General features: G+C 40.7%; 2 long non-coding RNA genes across 3 annotated transcripts in view; one reads left to right on the forward strand and one right to left on the reverse strand.

Annotated features, from left to right (window-relative positions):
- The window catches only part of LOC106043483 (uncharacterized), a 162221-nt gene that overhangs the window by 51457 nt on the left and 96515 nt on the right, over window positions 1–14249 (forward strand). For both annotated transcript variants that reach the window (XR_010825210.1, XR_010825211.1), the window contains exon 3: window positions 4045–4192. This is a non-coding gene — a long non-coding RNA (uncharacterized lncRNA). The remainder of the gene's footprint in view (window positions 1–4044; window positions 4193–14249) is intronic.
- LOC125180189 (uncharacterized) lies at window positions 7155–14175 on the reverse strand. The gene is made up of 3 exons (XR_007158550.2): window positions 14092–14175; window positions 11143–11243; window positions 7155–7286 (listed from the first exon to the last, which is right to left on the reverse strand). It is a non-coding gene; the product is annotated as an uncharacterized lncRNA (long non-coding RNA).

A 14249-nucleotide genomic window follows, 5' to 3' on the forward strand; every position in this document is an offset into this window, starting at 1 on the left:
GCTAAGACATTGCTTCCTTGATAGATGATAACTTGCAGTGAAATTAATTTCTAACCTAACCATGAATTCTAAGAAACTAAAATCGTATTCAAATGTAAAGGCATTAATAAAATAGCGGAATAGGTGGAAGCATCTGGAAAACCCTTGCATTTTTGAGAAAAGTAGAGCGCATAGCGTTAACCTGTGCTGTAAATCATCTAACCCCTCTGGGTTTTGAACTTTTATCAATTTCTAAAAATGAGCTTCCAGTCTGTTCTGTATTGATCACCCACCCCGTGTCAATAATAGCTGCGGTGAAGGTGAGCCCTGCTTGAAATTCACGTTAATGGTGTTCGGGCAGGAAGGAGTGGGGGAGCGTGTGCGTACAGTTGGAGATTTGTTTCAATTTTCCAAGTTAAAATCTTTAAAGAATCATAGATTGAACTTTATTTGCAGTGTTACTGCTTCACAGGCCTTTGATCTTCTCTGTATTTTACTTTAAAACATTTTTTGTTCTTCTTATTATTAAATTATTCATTGGAATTATTTGTCACATTCGTAAGCCTGGTGTGCTTTCTAGAAGGAAAATTATAAAGTCGCTGTAAGACCAGTTTAAATTACTTAAGTAAACATTTAAATCTACATAATTTTTTCCTTAAATTTCCACACGACTTTTATTAAGGGAAGATAATCTTTGGCTAACTTTTGTGGCAGATGCTGGTGAGAACGTAGCATTTGTTCTTACCTGCTTCCTTTGACACCTTAAATGTCAAACAGCGAGTCACGAAGCTGGCCTCCTGCTCTGCTTGGTCCCTTGGTCCCTTCAACTTCACAGAAGGGTTTCCACAGCTGGGGGAAAAACCTCTGGGTGGTGGAATTCAGCTTAGGGGAATCGAAGCCCCTTGAGTCAAGGGGGCTGCAATATTGGAACGAGGCTTTCGTGGGCATAGGGCGAGTGGGATAAAACCTACGATGTGGGAGGTGTGGTGCTTCGCATACATCTGTCATACAGGGTCAATACAGCCAGGCAATTTGGTTTATGTGTATTTACAATTGAAAAGACAATTAGGCAGTTTTTCAGAAGGGCGGGAAGTATTACTTATATTTTAAATTTTATATTTATTTTACATCTTCATTCCCCTTGAAGAAAAACTGTTTTTTTTTTTTTTTTTTTTAAATTAGAATAAGAGTGCCTGTTTCCTTTCTGTGCCTGAGAAAATGCATTAAATGTTGGTTAGGGCAGCGGGGAGCAGTTCCTGTGGACTCCTGTGAGGTAGGTTTGTATCTGCCCGAGGTAAGGAGGAGCTGGGTGAGGGAGCCAGGGCTCATCCTGCAGCGCTGGGAGTTTGAGGAGTTCTCCCATGCGAGCTGATGGCAGGAACCTTGGTGTGGTGCTTACAGCAGTGGAATCACATGGCTACAAATAGAAATAAATATTTGAAAATGTGTATTTTATAATATCTGTAATGTAAGTATAGATTACATGATGCATTGTATGATATGTAATGCGTTATACATTTGCATGCGTATAAAAATGGGGAATACATCTTTGTGTGTATGTGCGTGTCTGCATATATGTATGTTCATTGATCTGCATATTGCTAACAAAATGAACATTATCATGAAGTGGGGTTGAGCAGAGGTTAGATTTCAGATAATCTGTGAAAGGAGTTAATTAATTGTGAATCGTTTCTCCTGGAAGTCCAAGGTGGAGAGCCCTGTGGTAACAAACGTCACCCAAGCAAATCAATGTTTCATTAGCATGTCTATGGGAGATGTCTGTTCTGCTTTGCACATAAAATGAAACAAGAGCTTTCATCTCCCTCTCCCTCTGCCTTTGAGAGGGAATAAGTGGCTTTGTTCATTAAACTCCAAACTTTCACTGGTGTATGTCCCCCTGTGCTTTTTTCTTTTACTGTAAAGCTCTCAATCGGTTTAAAAGGAGACAGCCTCCATTAAGAAGGTTCTGCAAGGTGGATGTTTATTTTCATAATGCATTTATTAACATTTGCCTTATTTTTGGTGTAAAATAAAGGGAAATATCGCTGCGAGGACTGGAACGTTCTTTCCGTATTTGTATACATAATATATGCCTGTGGACTTCTGCAAGTTTTTGCAGAAAAGTCAGACTACTTGTAGCTGTGTTTTGCGGAGATGATTTAAGGCACAATTATATGCATCTTGTAGTTATTATACACGAAACCTGAATTTTGGTAGTGTGATTTCCTACACTTTCCAAGATTAGCTGATAATTTTAAGGAGGAGGGCAGGGGGCAGCAATGTTTGTACAGGTCTGATGAAAATGTTCTTGAAATATGTCAGGTATGTTCCTAACGTGAGCAGGATATCGCAAGAAGGTGTGCGTGTGGGGGTGTTATGTCTCTGCTCAGCACACGCTTGTTTTGAAGCTTTTCCAAATGCAATTGATAACACGTTTGTTATAAATACTTGTTACACAACTTGCCCAGTTGATAGATTTTTAACAGCCTAACTCATCTCCTAGTTATTGGAGATGATGAAGCCGTAAATATCAATAGCATTATTCATAGTTATCTTACCAAACAGGTACAGAGTAGCTAATTGTACAAAATTAAGACACATCATGTTTGCCTTACTTGCAGGAATGGTCTGTTTGGGCCCCTTTCTGCTTGCTTATACAGTAGCAAATCAAGGTATGCCAGCAAGCATATGCTCCCTTAAAAAATACTGCTTGTGATATAGTGGGATTTGGCCTAATTTTAATCACTAAGTAAACAGGATGTGACTCCGAGTAGTAGCTTGCTATAATTCCTAGCAGCCATGTTATAAAAGAAACATTTCTTCTTCTTTTTTTTTTTTTCCATTATTGTTGCGTGCCTCGGCTCATTAACCAGTAATCATTCTGGGTCCATTACCCAGATATTGATATTGTATGCGCTGTTGCCACTTGTCATGACTTTAAATTTTGCGTTACCTGTATATTTTCTTTAAACCCCAGTTTCTGTATTCATGTTATTAATGAGATTCTTAGCTGTATCTTAAATAAATTCCTAGCCCGCAGGCTCTCAAATGTAGGAATGTAACTCTAAAGCACCCTGGAAGATTAAAAAAGAGAAGGCAAAGAGAAGGAGTCCCAAATCTCATGTTTCTCAGGGTAAAACTCTATTATTTTTGAATCTATTGGTACGGCAATATTTTTCTTCTAACTTGAACAAACATTAAATATCTGGTTTTGTCTTGCATGCCCGTTTGGTGCAACACATGCTCACTGTGCTTATAAGGAAGATAGGAGTGCTGGAGACAGCTAGGAAAGCATTTTTCCTTCTTTTTCTTTATTCTGCTTCTGGGAAGCAAACAAATCCCAGCCCTAGTCAGTACTTTGGACAACACACGGATTTTTCATAGTGAGTTTTCAGATCAGGCCTTGTGCATTTCCAAAAGCAATTGCAAGAGAGCTTTCTTCTTCCAAGTGCTGGGCTCCTTCAGCCTTTCTGTGGTAGGTTACTTTTTAGATTCTCTCACCTGGGCACAGGTAAGCCATAGAAGCAGCATGGAAAGGTGTTTCTCATGGGCCTGGAGGCACATTTGAAAGCAGTTGGCTGGAATGACTTGGCATTGGTTCTTTAAAGAGTGAGGAGCCTCTGATCTGCTTGTGTTTGGATGTCTGGTTTGGCTTGAAATTTTTGCAGCAACAAACAGGGAAATTGCCCTGTTTTGATGCTCTCTTCTGTAGTGTCATCTTGTTCTCCTCTTAGATCACATGCGGTAGGAAATTGTGGGCAAGATCTTCAGCAAATTTGCCTAAATAGTTTTAAATTGGGTAATAGGGATCTCCACTCGATGATATTTGTGTTCTATTTACACGCAGTAATTTCACAGGCTGGTTTCTTGATTGCCAGTTTTCACTGGTTTTACATCAGTGTAACCACAGTTTTGAGTAGTTGCTCCTGATTTCGTATGAATGAGTTGGACTGCTTGGACTTCTTGACAAGAGGCTGCGGTTGAGCCTGTTTATGGTTCAGGAGCAATTCTTCCAGGGGAGTTTCCAGGCTGGGGAATAGTAATGTTTGTTCCTGTCCCCAATAGGCACCAGAGACCTGATGATTAGATGGAGAACTGAAGATCTTTGACAGTGCTGCTAATCAACATCTCAGTGCTGGCTTTCTACTCTGCCTAACCAAAAAAAAGGACATGTGCTTATCGACTGCAGGGGTGCCTGTGTGATCGTAATCATGTAAGTTCACAAACAAGTACTGTAATTAACCATGACTGTATTATTGGATATGTGCATGTGTAATTAACAAAGCAGATATTTTTTTGTATGTGGCTCTACTCATTTGTTCATGAAAACTCCCCACCATTTTCATCAGAATATTAAGGTTAATTAAAATTAATTCTGTTTGTATTGACTGCCTTTTCACTTCTGCAAAGTTTGTGCAAATCAAATGTGTGGCTAGGGCCGCCTTCCCTATAAAATCCATAATGTTTGCTTTCAGAGCTGGGAGAAAGAGGAATCAAAATTGCAGGCTGTTTGAAATTTAAATCAGAGCAATGCTGGTCAATAGTATCAAGGTTATAATGCCCTGCAAGATTCTGACTGGGCATTGCCAGGTGCATGCCGGGTGACAAGGACATTAAAGGCCAGTTGAATGGAATCTTAGGATTTATGTTCTTTTAGTTCGGATTGAATGCTGGGGGTCCTGGCTGAAAAATCATGGAAAGCCATGATCTCTTTTCATAAAGTAGAATTATATAGGTTCGGTTTTTGGATGATGTTCCGCCTGCGTAGAGGGAGAGCACGAGACCGCTGTTCGTACTCTGCTAATGCCAGAATTCCCCAGCTGAGATGAGAGCTTTCTGATATTAACCACTGAACAAGTACGTAGCAAGATACAGATGTTGTCCTAAAGAGTTTGCAATCTTAGTAAATGGGACTGATGCACTATGTGAGAAGGGAATTGTACGCATGACTTGTGGTCATGTTGCGAACTACAAACACTACAGTGGGCTCTCCCGAGAGCTGGAAGCGAACCCAGTATTCCTGACACCCTGCCTGCACTCCTTCCAGTGCTTTCCTGGCTCTTGTGTTTCTAGAAGATGATTAAGTGGGTTACAGGCTGAATAGACTGAGCTTTCTTTCGATCAATCAGTGAGAGCTCTCATTAATTTTAATCTGAAGTAAATGGCAGTATAGCAGTTTCTATGTTTTTGATAATATATTACATTACTTTTTGATGTTTCCATTTCTTTTTAAATCTAGGAAAGCCTAGGTTCCATTTTAGAACCTTTGACAGATTGAAGGGGATTATTGGACAAGGAGTAATGGCTTTAAAAGAGGGTAGATTTAGATATAAGGAAGAAATTCTTTAATCTACTTGGAGGGTGGTGAGGCACTGCAACAGGCTTCCCAGAGAAGCTGTGGATGCTCCATCCCTGGAGGTGTTGAAGGCCAGGTTGTACGGGGCTTTGTGTAACCTGGTCGGGTTGAAGATGTCCCTGCTCACGGCAAAGGGCTGGAACTAGATGATCTTTAAGGTCCCTTCCAACCCACACCATCCTATCACCATCCTATGATTGGAAATGGAGGGGTAGCTTGGAGAGTTTATCTGGGTGTTGCTCCTTAAATACTCAACTATTTCAGCTGTTAGGCATGTTGCTTGAACAGGTCCACAAGTTTGCCAGAGCCTTCAGGTGGATTTGGCACTGCCTCTTCCTTAAAGTGACCTCTTCATAAAGAGATTTTGAGCTACAGAAGCTGTGTTTTATTAGACTGCAAACTAAGACAATAATAGAATGGGTTGGGTTGGAAGGGACCTTGATCACCTAATTCCAGCCCTTTGCTGTGGACAGAGGTAAATAAGAGTCTTTGTAACAGGAAAAAATCAGATTAACAAATACGAATTGGGGTTAAAACGTAATATAACAAGGATGACATTAAAAACCTCCCTCTTTCCCCTCTCATGTGGATAGATCTTCTGTTTCAGGTTTGCTCCGATTTCAGCAATTTGCTGATATTCTGGATGACAACAAAGTCATTGCACTCCTGCCTAAGTACGTAGGAAAATGATTTACCTCTGAGGACCACTGTGCCTTTGTCCCAGTTCCTCTTTGCTTTGTCGCCGTCTTTGCCTGCCTGCAGGGTCCTGGCTGCTGGTAGGTCTCATTCTCTCCATCCCTCCCTCCCTGCGCTACCGGAGCGGGACGCGTGCGGTATCATCCCACGGAACTCAGAGGGATCCGCCTGGTCTGCAGCACACGGGCTGCGGGGACGAGCTGCCTGCCAGCTGCCCAGCCGGAGCCCTTTCAGAGGAACATTGCGTACAGTCAGGTGCAAATACCCCAAACTAATGCTGTCCATCACATTTGCCACTTAACTTGTCAATCTTTGAACCTCATGATTAACGCATTGAGAGGATGTAGGTGGTTCGCAGTTCTTGCAGCTGTTGTTACAGACTGTCTGCAGGCTCAGGAGTACACTTCTATGTGGCCTTACTCTTGATTTATGTTCCTTTGGTTTATTCCCTAGGGAGGGAAATCTCTACAGGGTGTAAATCAGACTTTTTTTTTTTTTTTTTTGCAAGGCTCTGGCTCATAATTCTTTCAAGTGTAAATCTGAACATAATTCTGCAACAAGGTTGGATTCTATAGCTAATCACCTAGCTACAGGCTTTATATCTCTGTAAAGCTTTAGGCCATTTCTGTAGAAATATACAGATCATCTTGCAAAGAATAAAATAGTAATGTCCTACATCATCCAGTGCATTTTTCCATAAGCCCTTGTAAAGGTGAACATATTTTGGTTTGTTTATATAACAGTTCTATCATTTAAAAAGTAGGAAAGTGAAATGTGGGGAGATTTTTTTTTCCCATTAGAGCTGAATTTTAATCTGCTTCCTTGACAAATGTACTTGGTGCTGATGGTATTTTTCCATTCCTGTCTGCTCCCAGTAAGACTGAACTATATGCTTCTGTCTGTCTTGGCTCTGATAATGTTTTTGTACTAACATAACATAATGCCATACAATTAGAAATTATATGTTAGCTGTTAGTCATAGCCCAGTGAGTTTACATTAGACAAAAGAAATTAAATGGGAACCAGAGGAGACCTAGTAAGCGCAGTTTATGTTTTTTTTTATATTCAGAAATATCACATTTCTATTGATGAGCATCATTTATGTCTGTATGGGGGAAACTAACTGTGCTACAGGCAAAAGAATTCGTGGTCATTTCTTCACATTCAGATCATGCACAGTTTGTAAATGCAAAGTTAAGATGGCTTTTCCTCTGTCTGGGAATTGATGAGTTGCTTTGAGAATTTTATTCACTCCCTGAAAGGAAATAGAATTATTTTCAGTTGTGATTCTCTGTAACGCTAAATGATACCTTGTAAATTGTTTTGTTCTGGGGAGGGAGAATTCAGACCCTACTGCGGCTCTCGACTCCCTGTGTGGGGTCCTGCTGGGAGCCTCTGGACTGGCTTTGCTCAGTCAGACCAGCAGTGCCCCGGTCCACATCCTGCGTCAGCTGGCAATGGCACCTCTCACTGCAGAGGATTTGAGGGAACCTGGTGTACGGAGAGCTTCCCTCTGTTTCAGTGGAGACTGGCTTAGGTCCTTGAAACAACAACTAAGTACGGTTGCCATACTTCAGGTACTTTCTCAGTCCTACTGTTTCTTGATCCTTTTGGGACTTCTAATATTTGCTTCTAAATTCTTGCTTCATCCATCTACTCTGGAGTGAAAATATTTGTAATGTACAGAGCTTGCGTGCTCTAACACTTCACTCAACTGCTCACCAACAGTTCTTGGTTACAGTTCTTGATGCTTTGCAGCATCCCTTCTATTCCAGGCCTGACAATTCCTATCGCTTAGTTAATGGAGCTTCTTTGAAACATGAAAGACCGGGAGTATTTGAAATAAAGGTCAACATATAGCTCTCTTACGAGGCTTAAGCCACAGCATGCAACACCAGCAGTACTTGCTATTCCACTGTAGAAGGAGACAAACAGTGCAGGTTCTGATGAGGTGGGTAAATAAACACCTGTGCAATTGAAAACTTAACTAATTCATTTCAAACCATGCCACTCAACATGGAACAAATCCAAGTCACTAAAGTTCAAGGCCAAGCACTAACACTTTAGCTGTCCCCTTTCCTTTTGGTGCTTCATTCTTCAGGGTTGTTCAAAGCAGTCCTGTTTTGATCTGCTTCTTCTGTATGTCTGCGTAGAACTGAGAAATGTGAGGTTTTTGTTAAAAGGGATGGCATGTTGTGGGACCGTATCATGCTTTGTGGAATTAAAACCAAGTGCCAGTTTACTGCAAGTGGTACTATTTTAACATGTAGGCTGTGCTAAGTCAGGCCTCCTGTTTTACATTTGCGTAAAGTTTCATTACAATTTCTCCAGATGACTACCACAACTGTGAAATGTTTCTACTAAGGGTTTTTTCTGCCTGCTGCTAAGTGCTCATTGTGGAGCACATCCTCATTTTTAGAGGTGGCGTGAGGATCCACCTGTTATGAGGATTTTTTTGCTCAGCTTCCCTTAGTATTCTCTCTTTCTGGCCTGCAGTTGGATGAAGTTCTCTATTTTATAGAATTTGTGCCTCCTTTATACCTGGATGTCTTCACAATATCCTTGTCTATGTAAGAAGTCTTGGAAGATTAGATTTCATTGATCATTAAACATATTCATGATGGCTTAAACTAAAATAAATTGTCCTGCCTTTTTGGCTGAGGTTTCCAAAGTTACCATGAAGCCTTAGATTAGATACAGCTGTTACAACAGAGCACCAAACCTGTTTGAATGTTTTGGAGAATCTCTGCCCTTACATTTATCTTGTGTTTCTTTTTTTCTGTGATATTTGCGCAATATTAATTTGGATTGGTAGTAATTGCTGACAGAGCTTTCTTAGACTAGAAAGGTAAGAGTGAGAGAGAAATCTAGCTTTCTTTTTTTTTTTTTCCCTCTTGACTTAATTTATTCCTGCCAGAGTAATTTTGCTGCTAAAACTTCTGTGGGTTTCGTCGTCTTGCTTCCAGACCTCACTGTGTGCTTTAGAAACACAAAGGTGACAGCGTTTCAGTGTCATTTAACTAGATTTTCCATGTCAAAAAGGGGAAAAGAAAGTGAAGGGATGCTGTAAGCACAGATGCTTTTCATTTTAGTTTTTACTATTTGCGTGTCCTAAAAGGTGTCCACGTATCTGTACGCAGTCACATTTAAATTGGCATGTGCTGGCAGGCCTGTGTGTCACTAAAAGAAGTTATCATTGCATTATCTTATTGCAATATGACGTATAACTTCTTACTGCAGTATTACTGCTCTTGAATATATATTTGTTATGTTCTGCTTTACATGTGTGTAGCTATAGACATACCTACCAGCCTGGTTTGAAAGTGTTCATACGTGTCCATAATGGACAGGTAAACAAGAAGGCACATCCTTTGAAAGAGCAGCCCAGGACTGTGTGTGTTTAAGGTACAATTATATAGATGCATATATATCCACATGCCTGTACCCACACAAATATCTTTTCAACCCATCTTCTGATGAGTTTGTCCCTTCTGAAGGAGTGGAAGAGGGAGCACAGAAAATAAATGGACGAAAGGGCGTTAGGCGTTTTTCTTAAGAGGTGCCCTGAGAACTTGTCATGAAGCTCAGTGGGACTTTACATCAGTAAATCAGTGGGATTTAGAGCTAATGAATTGCAGCACTGCTGCGTAGGCTTCAGGTGACTGTAGTCATCAATTAAAGGATGATCTTTAGGACCTCTAATGAAAAGGTTTGAGCTAGGGGAGGACTTTGGAAGCTGATTTTTGAATCCTGCAATGCTTCTGACTTCACTGTTGTCATAGAAAGAATACAGACTAAGGAGAACTGATCCTCTTGGCCATACTTGTTCTTGTTAGGCTCTGAAGTTTATAGTCTTACATATAAACACTTGCTCTCTGTGTCTCGGTCTTCTGAGTTTATAACCACAAGTAAGCAAACAGCATCAATAGGACAGCTAAGACCAATTAGCCACAAAGCAGAATCACAGAGCAGCCATTCAGAAACATCAGACACTACAGTGGCATTTCTGAGTTGTAGTTTGGAAAACCACTGTCAGAGTATCAAATGTTACTTGTTCTTGTAATAATTTTAATGGGGTGTTAGGCTGCTATTTTTAGGTATGTAGAACTCCTCCTTTTAAATGACAGCTTAATTTTTTCATAATATGAAAAATAAGACAGAGAAAATATGGAGCAAGCCTTAACTTAGGGTCACTAATAACATTTATTTGGTTGTTACAGAACTACTTTTGGAAACCCTTTTAAAGGATGCCTTGAAAACTTCAGTTTATTTCGTAAGAATTTAATTAAGATGGGTATAATTCTGTCCTAGAGTTAAGACTTCACAAAATAGGCTTCACCAGATCTATCTATACATAATTTATCTGTCTCTGATGTATTACAAAGGGTCTTGTAACTGATTTGTTGAAAAATGTATGCTTTGATCTTGCCTTGCTGTGTGCTCTAAGAAGGCTTATTTTTTGTGTGTCATCCTTATTGAAGGGCGTCCGTCAGCTGCTAGGTCAGTAACAGCAGCAGTCCTTGTGCAGTGCTGGATCGCAACATGAGATAGAAATACTAAGATTCCGTTAGAAATCTTAGAAACTTAGAACTTAGAAATACTAAGTACCGTTGACTTGCCATTAAATATCTGTTGAAGATTCACCAAGTATTTTCTCTGTAGTTTAGTTACGTATTCGGAGTAAAATTCCTTGGTGCTCAGTATCTCAAAACATCTCTAATTCTTTGGAAGTACCTACAAATCCTAACCCTTATTAAAATAGAACTAACAAATTAGATCCATGCATATATCCGGAATGCTAGGGCTTTCTTCTTTTTAGATTGGTGGTGTTTGAGGAGACCCAGGGAAAAGCAAACTTGGTAAAGGGTTGATAAGACCTATGAATTAGGGCAAGACTGTAAGAATTTTAGAAATCACAGAGTAGGTTCCCACAGCTGCCCATCTGACAGCGCAAGAGATTTCTCAAAATCTTTTTCTGTAACTCTAATAATCTTAGTTCCCATATTCTGTGCAGGGAGATGGGAAATTCGAAATTGCTGTTCATTATTGAATTGTTTGTTTGTAGTAGGTGAATTTTGAATGGCTCATTGGGGTGTTGGACAAATACTTACATCATTCTTGTACTTCTCTTGCTTGTAGCCACCAGGATGTCCTGGTCCTTTTCTTCCCTCTATTCCCAAGTAGGTGTGAAAGATCAGCAGTCAGTTTGTTCCTTTAGGAAGGGGGGACGGGGGATGACACAGAATCCCTCAGTTACTGCTTTAGCTTTTGAAAGTTGTTAGTTTTGTGAACACCGAAGTCATTAGGCGGTGGTATAGATCCTACTGAGTTGAACTGAATGCAAAATAATTTCATCTTAGAAAGAAGTTATACTTCAAAGGCTGTGGGGAGAAGAAAAACTTATTCTCCAATAGCTAGTGGTGTTACCAGTGCAGACTGATTAAGTCTATTGCTCATTAAGGCTGCCACCTGTAACCACAGGCCTTGTCCACTCTGTAAAGCGTTTCCTGATTGCAGCTTCCAAGTTGGTATCTTAGGAAGAGGGCATACTTGTTACACCGTCCGTTTTAGGACTGCACAGACTGATTTTGTATGGATCTTCTCCGAAAAGGTATGGATTTCTCTCAGCTTTAGCATTTTTATTTGAGAGATGCTTAGTTACGCATTTCACCAGCCCTTAAATGGAGGGGTGCCTGCAGGTGAAGATGGCAGAAAAGTGTAATGCAGCCCAGAGCTGCAGTGGGGCAGACAGACAGAGAACAAACGGCTCTTCCTAATGGTAGGTACGGTGGTGCTCAGTTTGTCTTTCCATCTTTCCATACTGAAGAGTGAATGGATTTGAGCCCGCCTATTTCTTAACTTTAAACTTCATCAGAGATTGAGTCCAGGTTTGGTTTCAGCTGTGGGTGAAGGTTCAGGTTAGTTGTTTTCATCCAAAAATACGGTAATGGTCTGTTTCAGACTAAAAATTTCCTGTGAAATCTGAACTCCCATCTTGACTCCTGACCTGAAGGAAATCCTTTGGGATCCACCACATCTTCCTTGCTTTTGTTCTTGACTTTTCGAAATCTTCCTCACTTTTTGCATAATTTCAGTTTGGTAGGGTAGGAACAGGGTGTGCTTTTTCTGACCATGACGTGCTTAAAATGCCAAAAAGGTACGTGATTGCCTTGCTTTTTACCTCAATAATCAGTGCTTTTGACTGTTGAAGTTCTCCCTTTGTGACATATAAGTTATTCACCTACCTCTAGCATGAGGAGCCTTGCAAATAAGATCACTCACGTTCTTATTTGTATTATGTGTGAATGCGTGGATTCCGTGGTTTGATGGGTTGGTGAGACACTAGAAATGTCACAGTTTTAGATTTTGTAGCAGAACTGCTCATGTGCCGGCTAGGATTTTAGCACCCAAATTGTCTAATGACAAGTCTTTAGTGGGCAGTGACTGCAAATAGACTTGGTTGCCTTCATACCAGTGCATGGATTCTGTGACCCAAACTGCTCTCTGGGTCCTGGAGAAGCACAGGCGCGTTTGCTGCTGCTTCACAAGTTTTGTGTCTTTCACCAGAACACTGAGCTGGATTCCTAGCCTGCTAGCAGGCAAATAAAAGCACAAACAAAACAACCCCTTCCCACACTTTTTACGATGAATGAAAGTCTGCTGTGGATATGCTTTTAAGAGGAGGTATGAAAACAGGCTCCTGATCTGAGTGTTAAAAGGGCTTTATGCCTTAAGTGGCAAATGCCACTCCGACAAAGGATTAGTCAAACTTTGAAGGTCGAAGTGGGGTTCCGAAGCGCTGTCTGAAGCTCCTTTTTCCATCTGAAAAAGGGACCTTCAAAGGCAAATTTCAATACTTGACATGCAGCTTTTTCCCCTCTGTTTCAGCCTTGCAAACAACGAAACAACCAATGACAACAGAGTGAAGGAAGACAACAAAAGCATGTAAAACAGCTTGCGATCCCTTTCATTCACTGCTGAGCTGCTCCTCAGGGGTGGGGGCTTTCTTCTGTTTTATTATAATTTTATTTCTTTTGCATATTTTTTGTTTTCTGCCGGTTAAGTACTCTTGTTTTCTACAGAGAGCAGCTTGAAAATAGGATATTTGATACGGGAGCCTCTGCAGACCTGTATGTATTAACAGCTGAGATTTTCAGCAGTGCTCTGTGTTCAGCAGGCTGAATTTTCTCCCCTGCCCGTGCAGCTGCCACACAGAAATAACCGAACCAGTTGGGTGTAGTTTCTCTTTGCGTAATAGGAACACGAGAAAGAACCAGTAACGGGTGAAGTGGAATTGCCAAATTATTTAGAAATCTTTTCTGGCTCTGGTTTCTTTGCAGGTTGAATATTTCTAGACACGCAGCCAATGCTGCTACGCTGCTGGCCAAGAACATGTCAGATTTCACTAGCTAAGCAATGCGGGGTATGGTCAGTACTTGGTTGGGAGACCTCCAAGGAAAACTCAGGTGCTGTAGGATGTGGTAATTACTAATTCAGTAAATAGACTTCTCAGAGTCAGTGCAGCATCTGTGTCCTATCTAGAAGGATGTTGGAGCAGAAAGCACTAGGTAGATGTTGGCAGGACACATTATGATCCCATTAAACATTTTCAAATTATATATTCTGAATCAAAATGACATCGAGACCTTTTTACATTTGTTTTCCACCACCGCCCCCAAAAAAAGATTCCTCTGTGATCAGAGGTCGCACAGGCTGAGCTATTTTCCTTGGGTCGCCTTTGAGGGACCCAAGTTCAAATTGCCTTGCTGGCCTTCTTCCTTGTCCGAGGTGTGGGCCACAGGGGCACACGTCTCTGTTTCTTTCTCACTTTGACCAGTAATTTTTATCTTGAGTAAGGAATTAGAATATAGGACTGGAAAAAATTAATTATTTTCAGCTGGAGTCTCAGTGTATGAGCTTTTCCAGTGAAGAGAAAATGAGGTTGGTATTCAGAACCACACAAGGATGTGACTTGATTCTGGGACCTGGGCTTCTGTTTTCTGGAGTGTTTTTCAGTATTTAAACCCTTAACTTCTATAAGGTAATACTACTTGTCCTACCTCTTACTCTGCAGGGTTTCACTGTCAAACAGCTGACTTCTGTCTCGCTCAGGCCTCCCTAACCCCTGTAGAGAGCTAGCATTAGAATTCTCAAGGGTGAAAGTTCTATCTAGTGAATACTAAATAATAATAAATACTTTTTTCTGTGCATTATAAAG

This window comes from Anser cygnoides, chromosome 16 (assembly GCF_040182565.1).
Source record: "Anser cygnoides isolate HZ-2024a breed goose chromosome 16, Taihu_goose_T2T_genome, whole genome shotgun sequence".
Taxonomy (NCBI): Eukaryota; Metazoa; Chordata; class Aves; order Anseriformes; family Anatidae; genus Anser; species Anser cygnoides.